General features: G+C 40.0%; 1 long non-coding RNA gene across 1 annotated transcript in view; it reads left to right on the forward strand.

The window, feature by feature from the left end:
• Window positions 1-21573, forward strand: part of LOC115291376 — a 23114-nt gene extending 1541 nt beyond the window's left edge. The window contains exon 2 of the long non-coding RNA XR_003908412.1: window positions 21339-21573. This is a non-coding gene — a long non-coding RNA (uncharacterized LOC115291376). The remainder of the gene's footprint in view (window positions 1-21338) is intronic.
• Window positions 21574-21832: the final 259 nt, after the last annotated feature.

Here is a 21832-nt window from a genome sequence, read left to right on the forward strand (position 1 = left end):
TTTGATCTTCCCCAGGGATGTTAAGATTTTGAAGGCAGGAACTATATCTGTCCTTTCTTTATATCCCTCATGGAATAAATGCCAACTGAATAAATGAATGAGCCAATTTATAAAAGGTTGACAAATTTATCTTATACACATATAGTGTGTGATGGATAGTGATTTCAAGCATAATTTGTTTAAAGTTACATAAAATGTTTAATAGTATAAGTTTTAGGTAGGTGAAAAAGCAGAGCAAAAGAAATCAGATGCTAAAAGGGTACATTCTGTATGATTTCATTTAAATAAACTATCAAAACAAGACAACTATTCAAAGCTGCTAGATTTCAGGATGGTTTCTCATGACCCTGGCAAGGCAGGGAGTCTGTGCTAATAATTAATGAGACTATAAGGGGCACTGGGGAGGTGCTAGATGTTCTGTTTGTTGATCTGAATGCTGGTTACACAGATGTGTTCACTGTGTGAAAGTTCTCCCAAGCTGAGCATTTATAATATGTGCACTATTCAATAGGTACATTATACTTCGATAAAAAGATTTTTCTAAGGGGCACTTGAATGGCTCAGCCAGCTAGGCATCGGACTCTTGGTTTTGGCCCAGGTCATGAGCTCATAGTTCAGGAGTTCAAGCCCCATGTGGGGCTCTGTGCTGACAGCTTGCTTGGGATTCTCTCTCTCTCTCTACTCCTTCCCTGCTCACTCTCTCTCTCTCAAAATAAGTAAACATCAAAAAAGAGATATTTTTAAATAAAATTTTAAAAAATTTTAAAAAAACAAAAAAGAGATTTTTTTTAAAAAGAAATCACAGAAAAATGCTTTATGTATTAAACAGTTCAGATATATTTTGACCACATATGCGAAATAGATACCAAAGCTTTCCACGGGGTTGAGTTTATAGTCTTCATCTCTCTAAGCTTCCACAATCCCTAAAGCCACAGGATATTCTTAGTTATTTTAGATTATTCATATCTAAACTAAAACCAGTTTTAAAAATCTGATTAATGGAAGTTTTGGTTCCAAATTTTTCTTCTTTCATATCCACAGCCAGGCTGACTCTGGAATGGTCTCTGATTGTCAAAGTTGTCATCTTACTTTTCTCTTGGTGCTTCATTCTTCTCCGGCCATGGCTCCTGTCTCCTGTCTCCTCATCCTAGGCTTTCTGCTTCCAGAATATTGATGTCAATACCTTATTTTAAGCATCCTGATAAGCACAGGAAAACTTTCTCACTTTGTCCCCAAAACGACTCAGGTGATTCCCCATAAATTTCTGGGCTCCCTTAAAAGTTATCAGTGAGGTCCCTGAGAGTCCGAATCAGCCAAAACCCCCTCATCTACTTCATCCTCATCTCTTTTCCCCTGAAGACTCCCAAACGTCATGGCTTCCCATAAATCAAACTCTTTCTCCAGAAAAGAGGATGATTTCTGCAGGAAGACAGTCTTTGGGGGGAAATGCCCATGAACCATAGGTGAAGTGGAAAGGCACTCGGGGCATGAGAAAAGGAGAGGAAGAGAGGAATTAACAACAGTAAGTAGGTGAACCACAGTGAGTCACAGGTTTGCCACAATCTAACACTATAGTAAGAGAAAAATATTTACTGGAGTTTCTCAGAATCTAATGACAATAGCAATAGCAAGAGCAGCATCGACACTAGCTGTTATTTATTGAGGGCTTACTATGTGCCAGGCACCGGTGAGGTGCTCTACGTTAGTCTTGTTTGATCCTCACAATAAGCCAACGAGGTGGTTATCTGCATCTCCATTTTATAGAGGAGATAACCAAGACTCAGCCAAATTAACAAGGGAATCAAACCATAATTTGGATCCAGTATTCATCTGAGAACCCTTATCACCACATAAAATGGCAAATAGGACACAAATAATGAAGAATGCACAGTGAGTCCCAAATCCCAGAATCCATTAGAGAAACATGATTAGTTTTAATCATGAGAGGTCGATGTTCACATAACAGAGACACTGGTTGAGCTTACTCCTCTATCTTAGCATTTACCATATTTTATTGAAATTGTCTGGTTATTTCTTGTCTATATCTTTAAAATTTCACCATGTTAGCTATTGGATTTTATTCATCTTTGTATCTGCAGCACTTGTATGGTGCCTGACACATCAGTAACAATGGAGGCTCTTACAGGAACTAATTCTCAGGATTTTCAGCTCTTGGCTTAACACAATCTAATAGAGCACCCCTCCCCCATTCCAATCACTCTAAATTGAGCAGGAACTAATTCTCAGGATTTTCAGCTCTTGGCTTAACACAATCTAATAGAGCACCCCTCCCCCATTCCAATCACTCTACATTGAGCAGCAAATCTCCACATTCTTATATCATTTAGTCAGGGTGAAACTAGGACCCACAAGGCCAATAACTGAACCCAATAATAATGAATTTTAAGCTCTTTGCCAAAGATCTAGGTGGCTTTTTGTAGGGAATTCCTTCTTGTTTACATGTTGTTTCAGGGGGATATGTTTAATTTATTCACTCTGGCACCATCTCGGCTCCAAATTGCCTCATTTCTTCTTAATAAGTGGTTTTCCCACCGCTATGAAGTTATAGAGCATCAAGCAAAAATAAAACAACCTGCAATTTGAATTTTTAAAGAAGCCAAGGGTCATTTGAAGGTATTCATGTTTGTGATTTTCCTTTTATTTTATTATTATTTTTTTTAATTTTAGAGAGAGAGAGCACAAGTTAGGCAGAGGGGCAGAGGAAGAGAGAGAATCTCAAGCAGATGGCATGCTCACCATGGAGCTCAGCACAGCCCTCAATCCCACGACCCTGAGATCATGACCTGAGGTGAAATCATGAAAGGCTCAACCGACTGAGCCACCTACATACCCCTGCTTTTGTTTTTTTTAAATAAAGAGATTAGCAACCTTACATGAGGTCCATCACAACACATTAAATTAGTAACAGTAGGTTTATTTTATAACATGGGAGGTTGTGTTTATATACAGGAGAAAGTTTGTTCACAAAAAGGTGATGAAATGTACCTTAGGCTGCTGACTGAGGCTATCATATCTCTTTGTGACTCAACTGGTCCTAGAATGAAGTGGCTACTTTGAGATAGTCTAGGTTTTCAGTCAAGAGTCAAGTTCATAAGAATCTATCCCATGGGAAAAATAATTAAATCTAAGTTATATTTTCAGTTACATCTTGGTACTGATTAACAAAACCTTCGCTCTGGGAAGCAGTATCATTAAAACAAGCTGGCTTGATGTTAAGTCCCTGTTTACAACCCAAATCATAATATAAAATATCAAACGAGTTTCTCCATCAACCAAAGAGATACAGTGAAGCTTCGAGAATGGAACACGCATTCAGGTGTCTTAGTGCCCGGAACTTTGAAGTAAGAACAGGGCCCAATTAACATTTTTTTCATAATTCTTTCTGATCTTTCCTCACCAACCAGAGGAAGCATGAAGTTGAATATAGTTAAGGACCTCAAGTACAACTCATCTCATGACTTGAGTACGGGCTCCTAGACTAACAAGTGAGAAAATGCTGTCTTAGGAGATATCCTTTTCCAAACCGTGTGCCTCACTTCAGGCAACAGTAGTTCTGACCTCTACATTGAATAAGACTTTTCTTTCAAACAGAAGTTGGGTCTTTCCTCTTTAGATACACCCACAAAATGTTCTGCCTCACCCAGCACACACATTGTGGCCCAAAGTGTATTCAAGATTGGAGTTAGAACTATCCCCATGAAATATCCACAGGTACCAACCTGTTTAGAGAGAGAGCCAAAGGAAGAAGATATTTAGAATTTGTCTCAGCTCTGTGTCTACTCAGATATATAAATGAACGTTACAGTTGCTGGGATCAAAAGTCTAAACACTCTCTAGTTTCATGGCAGCCTTAAGCCTAGAAACACAAGCAAATGAATTTGCATAATAAATGGTTTATGAGTATCACATTACAATAAACTATATAATCATAGCATTATAGGATATTTTCATTTGTTGTTTTCTTTTCAGCAATCCAAAACTCAATGCTTTCTGAAAATTGCAGTGAACATAGTACATTAATGCGACATTTCTAGGAGTCCTGACATTTGCATCTATGATGCAATATCTCAGTAATTTGTGTCTCTAATTTTCACTGAATAAACTGTGTTCTAACATATCCTAGAATGAGATTGAAAGAGTTCACATTTAGTGAGCATGCAGCCCACTTCCCAGGACAGTGTGGTCCAACCCAGTTTAGGCAACCATGTTGCACCCAATCCCTCAGCACCCTGGTATAAGAAATAGTGCATCACCCTATTGGAACCACTCAGGTGACTTTAGCCTATCAACCTAGAATTTAGACACTCATTTTTCGTTAAGAGACTATTTTCTTATGGAGGAATCTTGTCTAATGAACTGTTTGGCTATGGTTCCATAACCAGAACATAATGCATGTTTCTTTTTTAGATTCATTTGTTCCACAAATATTTATTGAATATCTGCAACATGCTAGATGTCTAAGCTACATCTATAAACAAAACACAATCCTAGTCTTTGTTAAGCTTACATTCAAGAAAATAAGGACAATATGCAATGAACATGAAAAATAAATATAGAGTATGTTAGAAGGTCACAAGCAATATGGGGGGAGGGTGATGCAGGGTAAGAGGGATTCATTAATATTTAGCTGTGGCACACATTTCACACTTTTATCCTTGGGTGTAGGATATACAGTGGGGGGAAAGATCAAAACATATGGACAAACTTACATAGCCAATCCCAAATAATATTTCTGTATGGCTGAATTTCAAAAGAAAAATGGAACTTAAAAAAGAAATGTCCATTGGAGATTGGAAAGAGACCAACATACAAAATTTCTTTTTTTCTTTCAAATAGATCTCTGGTTGTATCACAGAGAAAATTCACATGTGGAAAATTAAAGAGATTTAAGTTTATCACTACAGTTGGATTTGAGTTACCTTGAATAAACAAACATCAATCTACTTAATTAGCCAACTTCTAGTTTTGACTTGAAAAGTTGAAACAATCGAGGGACCTTAGATTTCCTGACAGATAGTTGACTGTACAGGCCACATAAGCCAACAATTGAAACAAGATTCAGGTGAAGGTTTAGAAGAATCAGTTCAATATTTGCCATTATTTATACATTGATTTCCAGAAGAAAATGGCTGGTTCTTGGCCGGCTGTTTGGTGACGCATGCTGATGAGAGACGAAGACCCAGTTTTGGCTTCTAATTATGGAAGGAAATGCTGTTTGAACATAACGCATTTCCTGGGACATCTTTGTGAACCCCATCATCCCTCCTCCCCAACCAACAAACTGTCACACCCTGACACCCTCCATCCTCAAATCCATAATCCATGACTCCTACTGACCCGGGAACAATGGGGGTGCTCCCTTGGAAAAAGGCATGAGGGGAGTGGAGTGACCGTTGAGCATATTCTGATTTTTTTAAAAAACTGTCATATGGCGAGATAGTAGTAGGTTTCAATGCTGTCACCTATTCAGTCAGTCCAGATGAACTAGAATCACCATTTCAGTTATATCATAGCTCCAGGCAAGAACATGTCACCCTCTTTATTTCCAGCTTCCAACAAGCTGCTTAGGCAGATGCTAAATGTGGTCCTCCCTGCCACGTTCAGTAGAGTGGCCTTTGTGTGGGTTAATTGAGCCCCCACTCCATTTAATAGGCTGTTGAAGTCTTATTGAAACAGAGCTAGTGCCGCAGGTTAAATACATTGCAGTGCTCTTGCTAATCCTCTCATTAACAGGGCTGGAAAGCTCGTTGGGAGCTGTGAGTTTGCATATATTAACAGGGAGCTCTTCACTCAAGTGCTATCAATAAAATTACAAAGCCAGTTTGCAAATAGTGAAATCAACAGTGACACAATGCTAGATACCTTTAAAAAAATAAACAGCTTAATAACTGATAAATCTTATATTCACACTTGAGAGAAGGAAAAGATAAGCTGGGAAAGATGTCTTTTATCGGGTCAGACTTAGGCAGAAACGAGACACACGTCAAACCACTGCAGAGCCTAGTGCATGAGGCTGAACTGAGAAATGATGTTAATGAACCACCGAGGCTAGGCCCACGTTTACAAGTACCCAAGATGGCACATTATGTAGTTTTACAAAAAATAAATAAGATCCTGGCAGTAGTAGAAATAGGTAAGATGAGAGAGTGTTGAGCTGCCGGGTGTCCTAGGACAACAGTGCCGCCATGACCATTCAGAAAGCATGTGGCATCAGGAGCAGACCTCTGGCAATGAGACTGCTCCGTGGCAGCAGGGGAAGCAGGGACAAGGGAACCAGGAAGAGGGGGAGGACCACAAGTGCGTTCAGCTGAACACTGTCCATCATTGGTTTGTATGTCATAAGAGAAATGGAATGAGGCTTTGGGAAGGAGGAGATTGATAGATACAGTGTCAAAAAGGGCTAAGAAGCAGGGCACCAAGACTAGAATCTTTGTCAGATGCTGGGATCTGTTGACCACCCTTGATGTTTGCGAAAAGACAAAGCAATGCTCTGTGATGGCAGACGGCAAAGTTGAGCCTCTGTGGCTGAATGGATTCTGAGTATATTGTGTAAAATGAAACCCTCAATTTAGGGAAAAAAAGACTTCCCCACACCAACAGGTCAAATGGCAAGTCTTTACAACCTTAGATAAAATTTTAAAAAGCGAAAGCAGATGAGGGATAATGGATTAGTGGTACTTTTTCTAGCAGTGCTGAATCACGGGGTCGTTTTGCTGTCCTCCCCACCCTCCAACCATGTAGCTACAGTCCCCACCCATATAGACCCTCCTTCAGCAGGAAAGCAAGGGAGGACTTCTTTGGGACTTGTGTGTAATGGTTAGCTCCCAGAGATGTGCGGAAGATCACTTGTTTTCCTGTCCATATTTGTTGACATGAGTAGACAATGCCATAAGAAAAACACTCATAAGCATTCCCAAGGGTAGCCCCAAAGTTTCCAGCCCAATTCACATAGTCTTTTCTCTTGAACTTCTCTTTAGTCTATGGACTGGGCAAAAGAAAACAAGCTTCTAAAATTTTCTGTACATACCCCACTAGACTGTCACCTCTTTTAAGGTAAATTCCATTGGTACATGAGATCCTTCCTGAGATATTAGATAATAAAGTTTACTCAGCACAACTAGTGACCTTCCAATTTACAAACTTCAATAAGGCTGGAACAAGGTCATCATTTCCTTTGGTTTGCCTGAAGGTATCTTGCAAAAAGCCTTCACCCGAAAGGGGATCAATAAAGATCTGTTTGATTAAATGGAATGATTTGCCAAAAATACCTTAAATAGTCCCCTTGTGAATTCTAAGCCACTACTTAAAGAAATACTTTAAAAATGAGGATCACTACCCGGGATTCATCCTTCAATGCCTTGGAGTTCCCTCATGTTATGTTTTGTGTACGTGTGTGTGTGTGTGTGTGTGTGTGTATGTGTGTGTGTGTGTATGTGTGTGTGTGTGTTTAAGAAGGCCCATCCATGTGAGTAGGCAAATAACCTTACAATGAAAAAGAGGAAACCCAGGTTCTCAAGACAATCAGTAGTATATCCAAGGTCACATGCAACTCCTTACTGACAGACCTAGAATGACAAGGCCTGGGTTACGCTGATCTAGGAAAGGGTGGATCAGGATCACCTGGGATTTTACCACTCTCAGGCCCCATCCCAGACCAACAGAGTCAGAATCTGCATTTTGAAAGATCCCCAGGTGAATTGTTCACCCATTAAAGTTTGAGGAGTGCTGCTTGCAGACCTCCCACTAGAAAAAGCTAACGCCTTGGAAGTTTATGGGATCGAAAGGTTTATTTTAATCAAGACTTATAGATGCCTACATTTTCATCAACCTATATCTGTTGTAAAGGTAGTCTAGGACAGAACAAACAAGGAATGACATTGTTAGCATCCATTCTTATTTGTTTAGGACCAATAGTTATTATTTGAAGGTCAAACTAAGTTGACCTCCTTTTACCAGCTCACATGAAAAGTCTTTGTCTACCTGCTGATTCAGTTAAGTCAAACAAATGAATGCCATAATCTTTTCCTCCCCACTCTGTCTAAATGTTATTATTCCAGTTTAGCTGGGCAACTTTCAAGGTTCCTCTAAAAATTTTCGGGCTACTATAAAGTTTCAGTCACTAGAATCAAGTATCCTACATTTTAAATCCACTTCTCCACAAGATATAAAAAAATAAAAATTTTCTTTAGTAAAATCGGGGCTTATTTTGGTCTACAATTATATTGCCAGATTTAAAAAGCATTGTTTATACCAGTTGTAAAAAATAAAATACATGGGGGAGGGGAGAGGAGGTTCTCATAGCCAAACAATGAATGTGACCAATTTATTGGAAATGGAAGACTTTGAAATTAAATTTGTTGTCTCCTCTTATTCCTTCCCCTCACCTCTCCTTCACTTTTCTTTAGAAGAAAAGATTTGTCAGGGATTTTCCTTGGAGAAGCACCTTGTCTTTTCACCAGACTTTAAGACAACTGTGGAATCCAAGAGGGAAATTCTGCCTTAAGAATTCCCCAGTATCATGTTGCCCCAAGTCAAAACTGATCACATTTACCAAACACTAGAGATGTGCTAATATTATGCATTGTTATCCACAGTTAATGCAATCAAGGGAGCACCTTCAGTATTCGGGTGTGTGTGTGTGTGTGTGTGTGTGTGTGTGTGTGTGTGTTTGTGGGTATGTGTGCAAGAGCTGCTCTTTGGGTAAAAAGAGTAGGAAAGATTATAGCAAAGGCTAGTGTGGGCTTTTCTCCTTTTGAAGAAAGACATTAGGAGTTCTTTTTCAGTTTGGTAGGGTGTTAACAGTTCCTGATAACCCCTCCCTCAATGTTCAGTGAAAATGTAAATGAAGGGGCTTCTGGGTGGCTCAGTCAGTTAAGCATCTGATTCTTGGTTTCAGCTCAGGTCACGATCTCATGGATCATGAGTTCGAACCCCACAGCAGGCTCTGCACTGACAGCATGGAGCCTGCTTGGGATTCTCTCTCCTTCTCTCTCTCAGAAAAAATATGTAATAAACAAATTTTAAAAATGTAAATGAAAATACAGAGAGAGAGAGTAAAAGAGTTATTAAAGAGGTCAAAAGACAAGGCTATAAGCTATAGTGAAGGGAGAATTTCTGTTAACCGTAGCTTTGAGGCAGGTGCTCAGAGAAAAATAATCCTGAAATACTCAGGTTTTACCTTCCGAAGTAAAAGCAAACTAGTGTATAAGGGCTGGAGCACTAAAAATGGCAGGGATGGGGGAGTCAAATAAGTCTGCTGACTTCATTTAGCTCAAGGTGCAAATGCAGCCTTGAACTGAACCTGAAGCACAGCCTTTACTCCTTCACCAATAACATGACATTTATTTTCTTTATCAAAAAGTTGCTTTTTAAAAAAGATTCTGGGCCCAGTTAGTTTTACAGGAAAACTCCCTCCCTAACATTTAAAATACAGAAAATTTCTGTTTATAACAATCCATGCCATAGCATGGTAGAAAAAGAAAAAACAAACCTCGTTCCATTTTATCTTATAAAGACACCAATGCTAATGCAAAACTGGATAAGAACCATCCTCAACTCCCACTCCCACCAAGAATACTACTATAGATAAATCTCGTTTATGAATAAGTAGAAGAAATACTAAATACAATAGTATCAAATAAAATTGAAATAATTGGAATCATTTTCTTTTTTAATCTATCTCCCCAGGAAACTATTTTATCCCTAGTAGGCCACGTTGTGTTCCCTAGGGAGCAGACTGAAACACTGTGTTTAGCAGACAAGATGTTCTAGGGACCAACATCTGTGGTAGGGAGAAAAAAGGAGCAGACCTGGGCAGAGAAAGAAGTTGGTTTGTGCTGTAGACTTCTGTACATCCTCAGCAGGCCCTCAAAAAGGCTCTTAAGCAAGGAAAGCCCTTTTACAGCCCCTTTACTCCCACATTAAATCACTTTTGGGATATTGGCCACTTTGAGAAAGGACATGACTTAGTTAAAGCGTCTCTCACAACCAATGGTAGGAAAGAAAAGCTCCTTCTTTTCTTTTCATTTGTTGTGCTTGGTCTAATGGCATATAGAGGGGCCATGTTCCATGGCACATGGAGAAAGCCTCCTAATATAGAATGTAAATTACTCTAAGAGAGAGAAAGAGAGGGACTGAGAAAAAGCTCTGGGATCAAAAGGTTACTGCTAGCAATCCCTGAGGCTTGCTTTCTTCAGTTTTTCCTCCAATTCTCTGAGATTCCAGAACCCTTATGAGCTATACAAGTAAAGAACCCCCCTCTTCCACCTTAGCTAGTGTAAGCTGAGTATTTATTACTTGACTTATATACAACCTCAGGTTAACTTAGTTGCCAAACCTAAGTAAAGAACACACACACACACACACACACACACACACACACACACTCTCTCTCTCTCTCTCTCTCTCTCCTACACGTAGGCTAGTATTAAGTATGAATATAGAAGTAACCATATAAAAACTATCACAAAAAAAGCACTAAAGCTGTATATGAAAAGACTAATGTAGAAAAGACTAATTTTAGAGAAAAATTGCCAACATAACTTACAGAATCACATTATGTTCAAAGAAGAAAATATGTGTGATCATCTTACTAGAATGGTATAGTAGGTCAAACAATGACCCCCCAAAACGTCCATGTCCTAATCCCCAGAAACTGTAAACATGTATTTTATATAGCAAAAGAAACTTTGCAGATGTGATCCAGTTGAAAATCTTGAGATAGATTAATCTGAATTATTAGGTGGGCTCAATGGAAATACAAGGGTCCTTATGTAGGGGAGTTACAGATAGAGGAGGCCATACAACAGGAAGCAGAGAGTGGAGTGAGGTCCTTTGAAGAGGAGGAAGAGAACCAGAAACTGAGGAATGCAGGCGGCCTCTAGAAGGTGGAAAAGACAAGGAAGTGCATTCTCCCCTCAGAGCATCCAGAAGAAACCACTCCTGGCGATCCCTTCACTTCAGCTCAGCGAGACTGATTTTGGACTCCGATCCCCAGACAGTTAGAAAGGAGATCTGTGTCATCTTAAGCCACCAGATTAGTGGCATTTTGTCACATCAGCAACCAGAAATTAATACAAAGCAGAAAAGACAATAATATTTCATAGTCAATGTTGGTTTTTTAAAAATATGTTCTTTAGCATGACATAAAGAACATTTTCTTTAGCATGACAAAGACCAACAACCTACTTTAAGTAGCCATATACAACAGTGTCATGATTCTTTGTTAAACATAGCTTTGGAAGTTTTAGTAAATCCAATAAGAAATGAAAGAGTCCTAAAGTCAATATTACACTATATGTTAACTAAATAAAAGTTAAAGTTAAATAAACTAAATAAAAGTTAAATAAAAGTTTGGAAAAACACAAATTCAGAGGGGCAAATGCACTCCAATGTTTACAGTGCATAGCCAATAGCCAAACTGTGGAGAGAGCCCAAATGATGTCCTTCAACTGATGAGTAGATAAAGAAGACGCGGTGTGTGTGTATATATATATATATATATATATATATATATATATATATAATAGAATATCACTCAGCCATCGGAAAGAATAAAATCTTGCCATTTGCAAAGATGTGCATGGAGCTACAGTGTATTATGCTAAGTGAAATAAGTCAATCAGGTAGAGACAAATGCCATATGATTTCACTCATATGCAGACTTTAGGAAACAAAACAGATGAACATATGGGAAGGGGGGAAAAAGAGAAAAGGAAACAAACCATAAGAGACTCTTCACGATAGGACAAACCAAAGGTTGCTGGAGGGAGGTGGGCTGGGGATGGGCTAGATGGGTGATGGGTACTAAGGAGGGTACTTGTTATGATGAGCACTAGGTGTCATATGTAAGTGATAAATCACTGAATTCTACTTCTAAAACCAATATTGCACTGTATGTTAACTAACTAGAATTTAAATTAAAATTTAGAAGAAAAAAAGAAATAAAAGAAAATTCAAGTATATTCATTGAAAAGGGAAAAAGTGATTTTTTCCTAGAAAATATAAGAACGTGAATTATGAAAACATTCAAAGTACCAGTCACCAATTCTTTATCTATATTTCAGAAGTCCTAAAGCTCTGAAGTCAGTCTTCTTTGCCTAAGTTCAATACCCACACTCACGGGTCAGTAAAATCTAAGTTCAGTGGATGTTAGGCTCTTTATACTTTTTATTTATTCTTTTTAAATATGAGTATCAGTCTATTAGCACACTGATTGTGGCCTGCTGCCCTAGACCCTACTGATGATATTATGTAATAACATGGTGGCAGCAACATGTCACCTTTCTGAAAATGTATATTTTAGGATTACAAAATATATTTGTCTCCCAGGTTTTGTTACAGATTGAAGGCCTTTAACAATGTAGCTTGGTAGCGTGACAAGAAATAGGTATGTAAATATATAAAATCAGAAACATTAAAAAATTCAGATGGGGTGCCTGGGTGGCTCAGTTGGTTGAAGCATTCAACTTTGGGTCAGGTCATGGTCTGCAGTTCGTGGGTTCAAGCCCCTCACTGGGCTCGTGGCTGTCAGTGCAGAACCCACTTCAGATCTTCTGCTCTCCTCCCCCTCTGCCCCTTCCCCACTTGCACTCTCTCTCAAAAATAAATAAATCTTTAAATAAAAATTCAGATAGAGGTGACATTGAAAACATTCCACTTACATAAATTGTTCAATACTTTAATTAAGTGTAATCTCTCAGCAGGAAATGTGAGGGGCTCCAATGAAAAAAGCTACAAAATGACTAAAAAAGAAAAACTTAAAAAAACATAAGCACAAAGATATACTGTGTTTCTATGTAAATAGGCTGAATATTGTAAAAAAAATCTTCCTTTTTTCACAGAATACTGTAAAGAGATAATGCCTTTCTAAATAAAATCGCAATAAAATGTAATTTAGAATTTGATTTAAAAAGTCGCTGCCGACACTCTTTCCTACCTACACACTGCTCACAGGTATCACAGAAGCCCCTTAGCAGTCAGTGTCTTTCCTTACACTGGGCACATTTGAAAGGATTTACGGTCATGTGAATACTGTAATATTACCAACAGTACTATGTGACAGTTTAAGGAGATGAGACACGTTCATGAGTGGGTGGGGGGTGGAAGGGAGTGCAAGAGAGTTCTTTTTCCTTCATAGAGAAAGTCAATAGAGAATGCTTAAACCTGAACCATAATGATACAGCAGCATAAGCGTATCACCTAGAGATATGGAGTTAAAACACCAAATAACAACTCACGCAGTATGTCTTCCAACTTTTTTCCTTTTACTACCTACCACACACACAGTTCCTAATTGCGGAGCATCGGGGTCGTTGTGCTTCCCTGGGAAGTGGCAGGAAGTGACACAACAGTCAAATCCTGGTTAGGATTGGGAGATTGATACAATGGGTTGCACTGGCACAAGGAAGAAGGGAAAAGTGTTTTTCAGGAGCTAGTGATACTTGGATTGCGAGTAACTTGTTCCGTGAGTGTTCTGCAAGACAAGCAAACATTTCTAATAAAGTTTAACTTGATAAACAAGTGACGTCTTGCAATATAAGTAGTACGTGATGCCGAATGTCCCATGATCACAACTGAGCCAACAGTTCTAGAAATCTGCTTTATGAGTTCTTTGGATTACAAGCATGTTTCCTGAAAAATTATGCTCACAAACCAAGGTTTTACTGTATTTGTTTTTTTTCATTTAATCCTGTTTGTCTGAAGAAACAAATAACAGTCGTGTCTCTGAACATCTTAGTCTGAAGAGTAGACGGATCTTAACCAAGCCCTACTTTGTTTATTTCCACGTGGCATTTGATCAAACAGCCCACCACTGATGCTAATGCATAATTTTTATGTTCTAAACATTGACACATGTATGCTTTCACGGGGACACTGTCGACCCCAGAGGGTCGGGAGGCCGGTGTGCACACTATTCATTCAAAAACACTACTTTATAAAACACATTTTTGATTTGTACATTCTCATTTCTGGTTTATTCTGACAGTTAAATTATAGAAGGATGGTTCTGAAACCTAGCTTAAGAAAAGTATATAAATGCAACAGAGGACAAGACATAAGGGAAAGAGACTATTTGATTCGCTCACCTTTTGAATCCTATCTAAGGCTATAGTCCATAGCGATACAGGCTTAAAGGGAAACAGAATCCTTAGTTATATTTCATCTATCCATCAAATATTAGCATGTTTTTTGATCGCTGGGGTTTATATGCTAATCGAGTTTTCATATTCTTTGAAGCAACACCTCCAAGATGAGTTACTTGTAAAAAAAACAAAGAAAACCAGTCAAACTGAAAATCATAAAACACTTAAGAGGTGTGGATTTTCCAAACAACTTTAATAGGGGCTGTTTAAAAAATCTAGTTTTAATCATTTCACTGCATTTCAGTCTTGCTTTGAAGCCCACATTTCTCCATCTAGTTCCTGTCACCACATAAAATATAGATAGCAAAAATTATAAAGCTGGGCTTCCATCTTCTCGACATCCAGTGGCAGAAAATGAAATATATGTCCACAATACAAATACATGGACCAATGGATATATATGTACTTATCAACTATTTCAAAACAAATTCAAAATAAAAACAGAGAAAATGGATCTATGCAGGTCCTCATGCACCAAAGCCTTAAAAAGTATTTTTAATTAATGCCAGGCAGTCACAATCCTTGAAAACTGAGTTGCGTTCTTTTTGAAAAATAATGTTTTTTGTGAACACAAAGACTGGGTTTTGAGATGAGAAAACTGAGGCACAGAGAGGCTGAACAGCCTTCCCGAGGTCACCTACTAAGGAAATTGGCTTTCAAGTCAATAAATACACGGTCTAGTGTTCTATTGGTTTGATTGTTCACGCATTCAAAAATATTTTTTGAACATCTACCCTAAGCCCAACACCAGAATGTAGCAATGAAATAAAAAAGAGTCATCATCAAGAAGCTCATAGTCTGCTGGAGAAGACAGAAAATCAACCACCACCCTAATATTTATCCAGAAGAAAGACAATGAGGGAGGATAAAAAGCTAGAACATGAAGGTAGATAGGTTTGGGGAATTGTGGTAGGAAATGAGGTTGGAGCTGGAACCAGAGGCCGGGTCATGTAGGACTCTGCAGGCCTCACAAGACATTATTTTAAGTATAACGGGAAGCTTGGTGAGCATGTTGAGCAAGAGCTTGACATGATCAGTGTTTATTTACAGAGCTGAATGGTTTACCTAATGCGATGGCTATATTTTCCTTTATTTTGTTTCAAAAGTTTATGGCTACCTTTTATTTTTAAAGACACGGCAAACCATATCTACAGCAGACACCCCCTAATTTTGATGAAGTCAAGGCTTTACGAGCAAACCAGGCAAATTTGATGGGTCTGAGAGACAGATGATCTATTTGTCTACAGATCTAAGTTCTTTCCTCAAGATCTCTCTCTCTCTCTCATTAGTCTATGTCCTGTGTCCTTTCACTCATCATTTCTAGTGATATCTAAATAGCAATAGTGACATGTCCCAGAAGACTTTGAAATCTGCTGCACCTTAAAGATGTAATGTCAGCAATGCTATAAAAACAAAATTTGAAAACAACAATAAAAACTGCACCTTACCCAGGCAGAGAAGGACAGAAACCATATGTTTGCACTCATAGGTCTAGCAGGAAAACAAGAGAGACCTAATGGAGAACCAGGGGGAACGGAGGAGGGAGAGAGAGTTGGGGAGAGAGAGGGATGCAGAACTTGAGAGACAATTGAATGCTGAGAATGAACTGAGGGTTGGGGGGGAGGGGGGAGGGGGGAAGAGAGGTGGTGGTGATGGTGGAGGGCACTTGAGGGGAAGAGCACTGGGTGTTGTATGGAAAACAATTTGACAATAAAATATTTTTTAAAAAAACCTGCACCTTACCTTTTTAGACAGCATACATCCTGGGCTTTGTGGCATGATTTTTATTTCAGGTGTTTTGTCCTTTATGCCCCTCAAAGATGTTTATATTCATTGCCCCATTATTTCTGGTGCTGAGTAGATAACTGTACTTACTTCACACCGTATAATGAAATGAACTGATGAAATGAGATTGGCCCAGAAGAGCCTTCAGTTGATCTTATATATACCTAAATAGTCACTTTGGAAACACATATCAATATGCCTTCACCTTTTCATATCTTTAAAGAAAAGAAAATATCATCAAAAATGCCATTATTAAGAGGTGGGTCAGGATTTTTGAAGTTTGCAGATTTTGTCAATCTTGGAAATAGAGATTCATCTTCAGTCTTTGGGCAACTAACAAGTTATTTTAGCTGAAAAGCATTTTTCATGTATATTACCATAATAGAAATTTTCGAAGAAAAGAACACCTGAATAGAGAGAAGAAAGGAAAGGAATTTTCTCTTTCATGCCCCTTCCCACACCTCCTGGAAAACATTTTAGATTTATTTTAAGGCTCATGATCATAATTAACTTGTTCCCGTTTGATAAGCAACTCTGAAACTGCAACTTTGTTCTGTCTTTCATTTTAATTTATCTAAAACTATTGTCTTGAAAAGTATTTTGATGCTGGGATTTGCTCATCTTTTTACAGTTCCAACCTGTACGAATACATTTTGGCTCTATGTTACATTGATGTTTGCTCTGCGGAATAGGCAGGAATAGGCAACAATTTAACCAGACTTAAAAAAAAAAAAAACAAAAAAAAATATGTATTGAGAATAATCTTGGCAGAGATCAAAGATATCTCTTTAGTTCAAATCCAGCTACGGTCTCAAGAGTCAACCACAGTGTCAGTAAGCCTCTTGTCAAATGTCCTTTCTCACAGAATCAAATCTTATTCACATATAAATGTATCTACGAATGGCAGAATCACAAAGGCTCCGAGTTGGGGGGGACACTAGAATTAGCCTTTACCAGACCTGTGAGCTTGGGTAAATTAACCTCTTTAAGCCTGTGTTTTTCCATCTGTAAGTGGAAAGGAAATATCACACATACAGTGTTTAGCACCATATCTGACACATAAGAAGTTCTCATCAATGTGAACTATCTGTTACAATTAAGCTGGCCCCTGAGTGCTCCCCACACTCCTACTATCCAGAGCGGCTGTCCTGATACACAGCTGTGCATCAACTGTCAGGAGACCACAGCAACTTTGGGCTGGAAAGTACCTCAGAGGTCTTTAGGTTCAACCTCCCACATTTCGCAGATGAGGAGACTGAGGCCCAGGTCAGAGAAATACGGCCCAGGGGCACAGCGTTAGTTATTGACAAAGAATAGAGTGTAGGTTTTCTGAAGACCAGGCCCATTTTTGTTGCCCGTAATTCAGGTTGAACCAAATCCCTTCTTCTAAGGCGTTTGAGGCAGCAGAATGATGCTTCCCACCGTGTAACCCCCCACATTGTCTGGGGAGCTAACTGGTCACAGAACTGGGACTCTACCTGCCCCAGGGTGGGCTGTTGGTCTGAGGTCTGGAGTGGAGGGTGAGTGGGAGCCAGAGGGTGGAAATGCTCTCTGGAGGGGACAGCTAGAACCATCCTTTTAAAGCATGTATCAGGTCCTGTCACTCTACCAAAAAAATTCCAGCAGGTTCCCATCTCACTCAAATCCTAAGAATAGCCTAGGAAGCCCAGAATAAGCTGGTCTCACCCACCTCTCTGATGTCCCCTCTTACTGCACCCCCCTCCTTGCTCTGCTTCTGGCCCCTCGGGCCACCTTGTTGTCCTTGGAATATACCAGGTACCTTTCAGCCACAGGCCTTGACTTAGCCTTCCCTCTGCCTGGACTCACTGTCTCCAAGACATCACATGGCTCTGCCTTCTTCTCCTCATTCAAGTCTCAACTCAAATGTCATCTCACTCCAGAAGCCTTCCAGGCTTTCCCTGTATAGAACGGGGCCTCTGGGCCTGCTACTCTCCTTACCTGGAAGCCTGCTTTATTACTCTCCGTAGCACTGACCCAGAGCTGACGTTAGATGGATATTAATTTCCTTGCTTATTATGTGTCTCCCCAGGATGTGAGCCCTAGGAGGTCAGGGAGTTTGATGAGAAGTGCCTGATGCGTAGTAGGCTTGCTAAGCCCATAGGAATGGAGTAGAGGAAGGGGGGCAAGGAGGAAGTTGGAGGAGGGATCTGTAAGTTTAGCACACTCTCCTGAACAGTTTTGAGCTGAGGTGGAAACATCACGGTAAACAACCATCAAGGTGGACGGCAAGCCGCCTCTTTCATCCGAAGTCCTTACACGACCCACTTGTTAAAATATAGGGCCAATATTGTCTGTCTCCTGTTAACTCTTTTGCAACATCATTAGAGCAAGAACTTTGTTTGGTTCCCTGTGATGTCCCTAGCAATAGATCAGTGCCTGCTACATGATTAGTGTTCAATGAATTGACTGAATGAATCAATAGAGTAAGTTTCGTTAAGAGGAAGGGAGAAGAAAAAATGTGGATATAAAGGCCTTGAGTCATCTCTGAGTCATCAGAATTTAAAACTTTCAATGCATGCATTTGGGAAAAACCTACACTTTTGAGACTATTTCTAACCATTCAGTCTTGTAACCTCACCATCTAACTAGTACCATACAAATAAGTAGATGCTAAATAAGTATTTGTTGAATGAATATATGAGTGTGTGCAAAGCGCTTTTTAAAACTAAGTCTGCTAGATGTGATATAATTCAATTCAGTGTTCATTGACCATCTTCGGTTGGAACACAGTGTGTTAGATCCAGAAGCACTGGAATTTAGAGGCAGAAATAAAGGAGTAAGCCAACGGCAGGGCAGGGCATGGAAGACCAAGCAAAGCGTGGCCTTTTATGTAATCGATATCACCCTAGGGAAAATGAGCCAGAGAACTTCACTAGAACCAAGCAGCCCAAAACGTTGGCATTTGGAGTGGGTAAACTCATGCCAGTCATTTTCACTGGGTCTTGGTTCTGTAAACTAACTGCAAGCCTTTAAATGGGGGACTTGCAGAGACTTGACACGGGTGTGACTGTCCTATGCCCCCCTGCTCTGTGGGCGACAGACATCACTGATGAATTTCAGTGCATATACCTCTATGCCTAGATGTGGCCTCGGAATCCATCTCAACTAGCGCTTCCCAACTGATCAGCTAATCCCGGAGAAAAACCTATCACAACCCCAGGTCTGAAATGTGACCTGGCGAATGCCATTCCCGGGCCAAACTCGTGAGGTGGACGTCTTGTTATGCGGCTTCTGCAGAGCATGGCCCCTCGGGGTTCCGGAGTTTAGTGGGGAGAGGAGACGTCAGGCGCAAGGCTTCATCCGGTCATTCTCGGTCAGAGGACTGGCTCTCAAACGGAGTATTTTTCCTAGCCCTCAATAGACACGTCAGCACTCTCCCTACCTGCTGGCCCTGGCAGAGAGAAAGGGAGAGACGGGGACAAGGAGCTGCCATGGATCCCAGGTGTCCCTTAATGCAGTCCAACGTGGCCACCGCAGGGCCTCTCTGCTTGCCTGCAGATATCCTTTTGAGCGTTCAATTAAAAGGGACATTTGCTGACGTCCGTAGGTGGTGCGCATGGCCCTGGCAGTTTCGACATGTTGGCTTCTAGCCTTGATGCTTATACGATTTGGGGATTTTTTGTGTGTGTGCTTGTTTAAATGCAAACATTAATGTTTACAGGAAACTGGGCAATTTTGTGCTTCTTTAAAGCCTCAGAAATAACAGGGCCTCTTTCTTCATCGTGTTTTCCTGCAGTGGCCACAGGTGTATTAGCATTAAAACTTGAGATTCAGTGCCAAGTGCAAAGAATAACCTTCACAAATCTCCCAGCTGAAGTTTGCAAAGTGACGTTATGAAGAAAAATTCCTTTTCTTACTCCTTGAGTCATGTTCTGAGAAAGTTTAGGAGTAAGGGAGGCTTAGGTCTGAATTCTTGGGTTTCAGTTACCTTAGCCATGAAATAGGGCTCATGATATCTGCTTAAGGACGGTTGAAACTATGAAAATAATGAGTGAATGATTTTGGAACTTCAGAGCAGGGCCGGGGGTGGGGTAGTCAGGGGAGGCAGGTGGTCAGGCCTTTTAATAAGGACTCAAAATCCCGGGGCCATAAAGAAAAATGGATACACTCAAATACGTTTTTAAAATTAGCACATCATATCATGCAAGAAAAACTGGAAACACTGTCTGTGTCTTATATTAGAAAGCGCTCATCTCTTTAATATATAAAGAGCTACTGGAAATTGAGAAGAAAATGGTCCAAAGTTTCACGAACAGGAAAAAAAAAGTACCAACCATCCTTATACGTATAATATGAAAAGAGACTCAATTTCACTCCTAATAAGAGACAAAACAGTGAACGTACACTGAAATAACATTTCTCACCTATTGGATTGGCAAAACTCCAAAAGCTTAACAGCACACTCTGTTGGCAAGGTGGCAGGGAAACGGGCATGCTCATGCTTTGCTGGTGGGAGTGCAAAATGGTACAGCCCCTGCAGAGGACGATTTGGCCAGCGCCATCGAAATTACAAGTGCATTTACCCTTTGACCCAGCAATCCCACTTATGGGAATTTATCCTGCCAGGTATACCTTGTAGATATGAAACAGTGAATGTATAGTAATATGCAGTATGGAAGCAATGAATGGCAAAAGATAAGAAACACTCCAACTGCCCACCAACTGGGAAATAAACTATGGTGCATGCACACCATGGAATATTATGCAGCTGTAAAACAAAGAAAGGGGTGGCCTCACTGCATGGATAAGGAAAGATCTCTAGCATTTATCAGTATATCATTTCAGGAGCAGATACTGTCTATAGGAGGCTAACTTTTCTTAGAGAGGTGAGGCATTGGAGGAGAAAAAGCACTTACATTTGTTTTCAATTTCAAAAAGCAATATTTTAGTACCAAAGAAACTAATAGAAACCAGAGTCCTTCTGGGACACAGAGCTGGACATTAAATGAATGGGAATGACAGTGGAAGCAATACCTTTTGACATCTCCCGTTTTATACTATTTTTACTTTTAAGCATGTGAATGTGTTACCTTTTAAAAAATTAAAGTTTACCCCCAAAACCAAAGAATTAAGTGAGTGAATGAACATAAACTAGGTAGCTAGTGTTCCAGAACCGTGTTGGTATAAACATTAGTGGTTAGCAGTTTGTGTAGTTTAAGAATGCTCTTCTCGTGGGTTTTGGAATCGGGCTCTGCAGAGTTCTGGGACCATTTCTTATTGTGTGGCCTTCAGAACTCTACCATCAGAATTTTCTGAAGTGTGTATTTTAAATGAAGATTCGTGGGCCCAACCCAGTGCTTGCATGCATAATTGGAATCTCTAGAGCTGAGGCCTAGGAATGGAGATTTTTTTTTTTTAACTCCGTAGGTGATTCCACTGAACCTTGAAGTTGGGCTGTGCTCTACCTCAGCTGCACATGGCAGTGGGACATCAAGACCTTAGGAGCTGATTCAGACCACGACTGTCAATACCAAAGAGAGGCGATCAAGTTCAAAATACACTTCTCCAGTCTTGAGCTCCCGTCCTGCACATCCAATTGCCTGCTGGTGTCCTCACTTGATTGAGCAACAGGGATCTCAATTATAACACATCCCAAACTGGATTTGGATTGCCTGTGTTGGAAAGGGTCTCCTGCACGCATCCACTCCCTTACACGTTCTTCCTGTAGTCTTCCTCACTCAGGAAATGACGTCATAGCCCCCCCTTCCCCGTTGCTCAAGCTGAATATTTAAGACATCCTCTTTGACTCTTCCATTTGACTTGTTCCTGGAAATGCCATTTTCAGCTGGGGCTGTCCCATTTTGCACTGGCATCAGTCCTGTATGAGAGCACCAGAGGCTTCCCTACCCTTCACCAACAGA

This window comes from Suricata suricatta, chromosome 5 (assembly GCF_006229205.1).
Source record: "Suricata suricatta isolate VVHF042 chromosome 5, meerkat_22Aug2017_6uvM2_HiC, whole genome shotgun sequence".
Lineage (NCBI taxonomy): Eukaryota > Metazoa > Chordata > Mammalia > Carnivora > Herpestidae > Suricata > Suricata suricatta.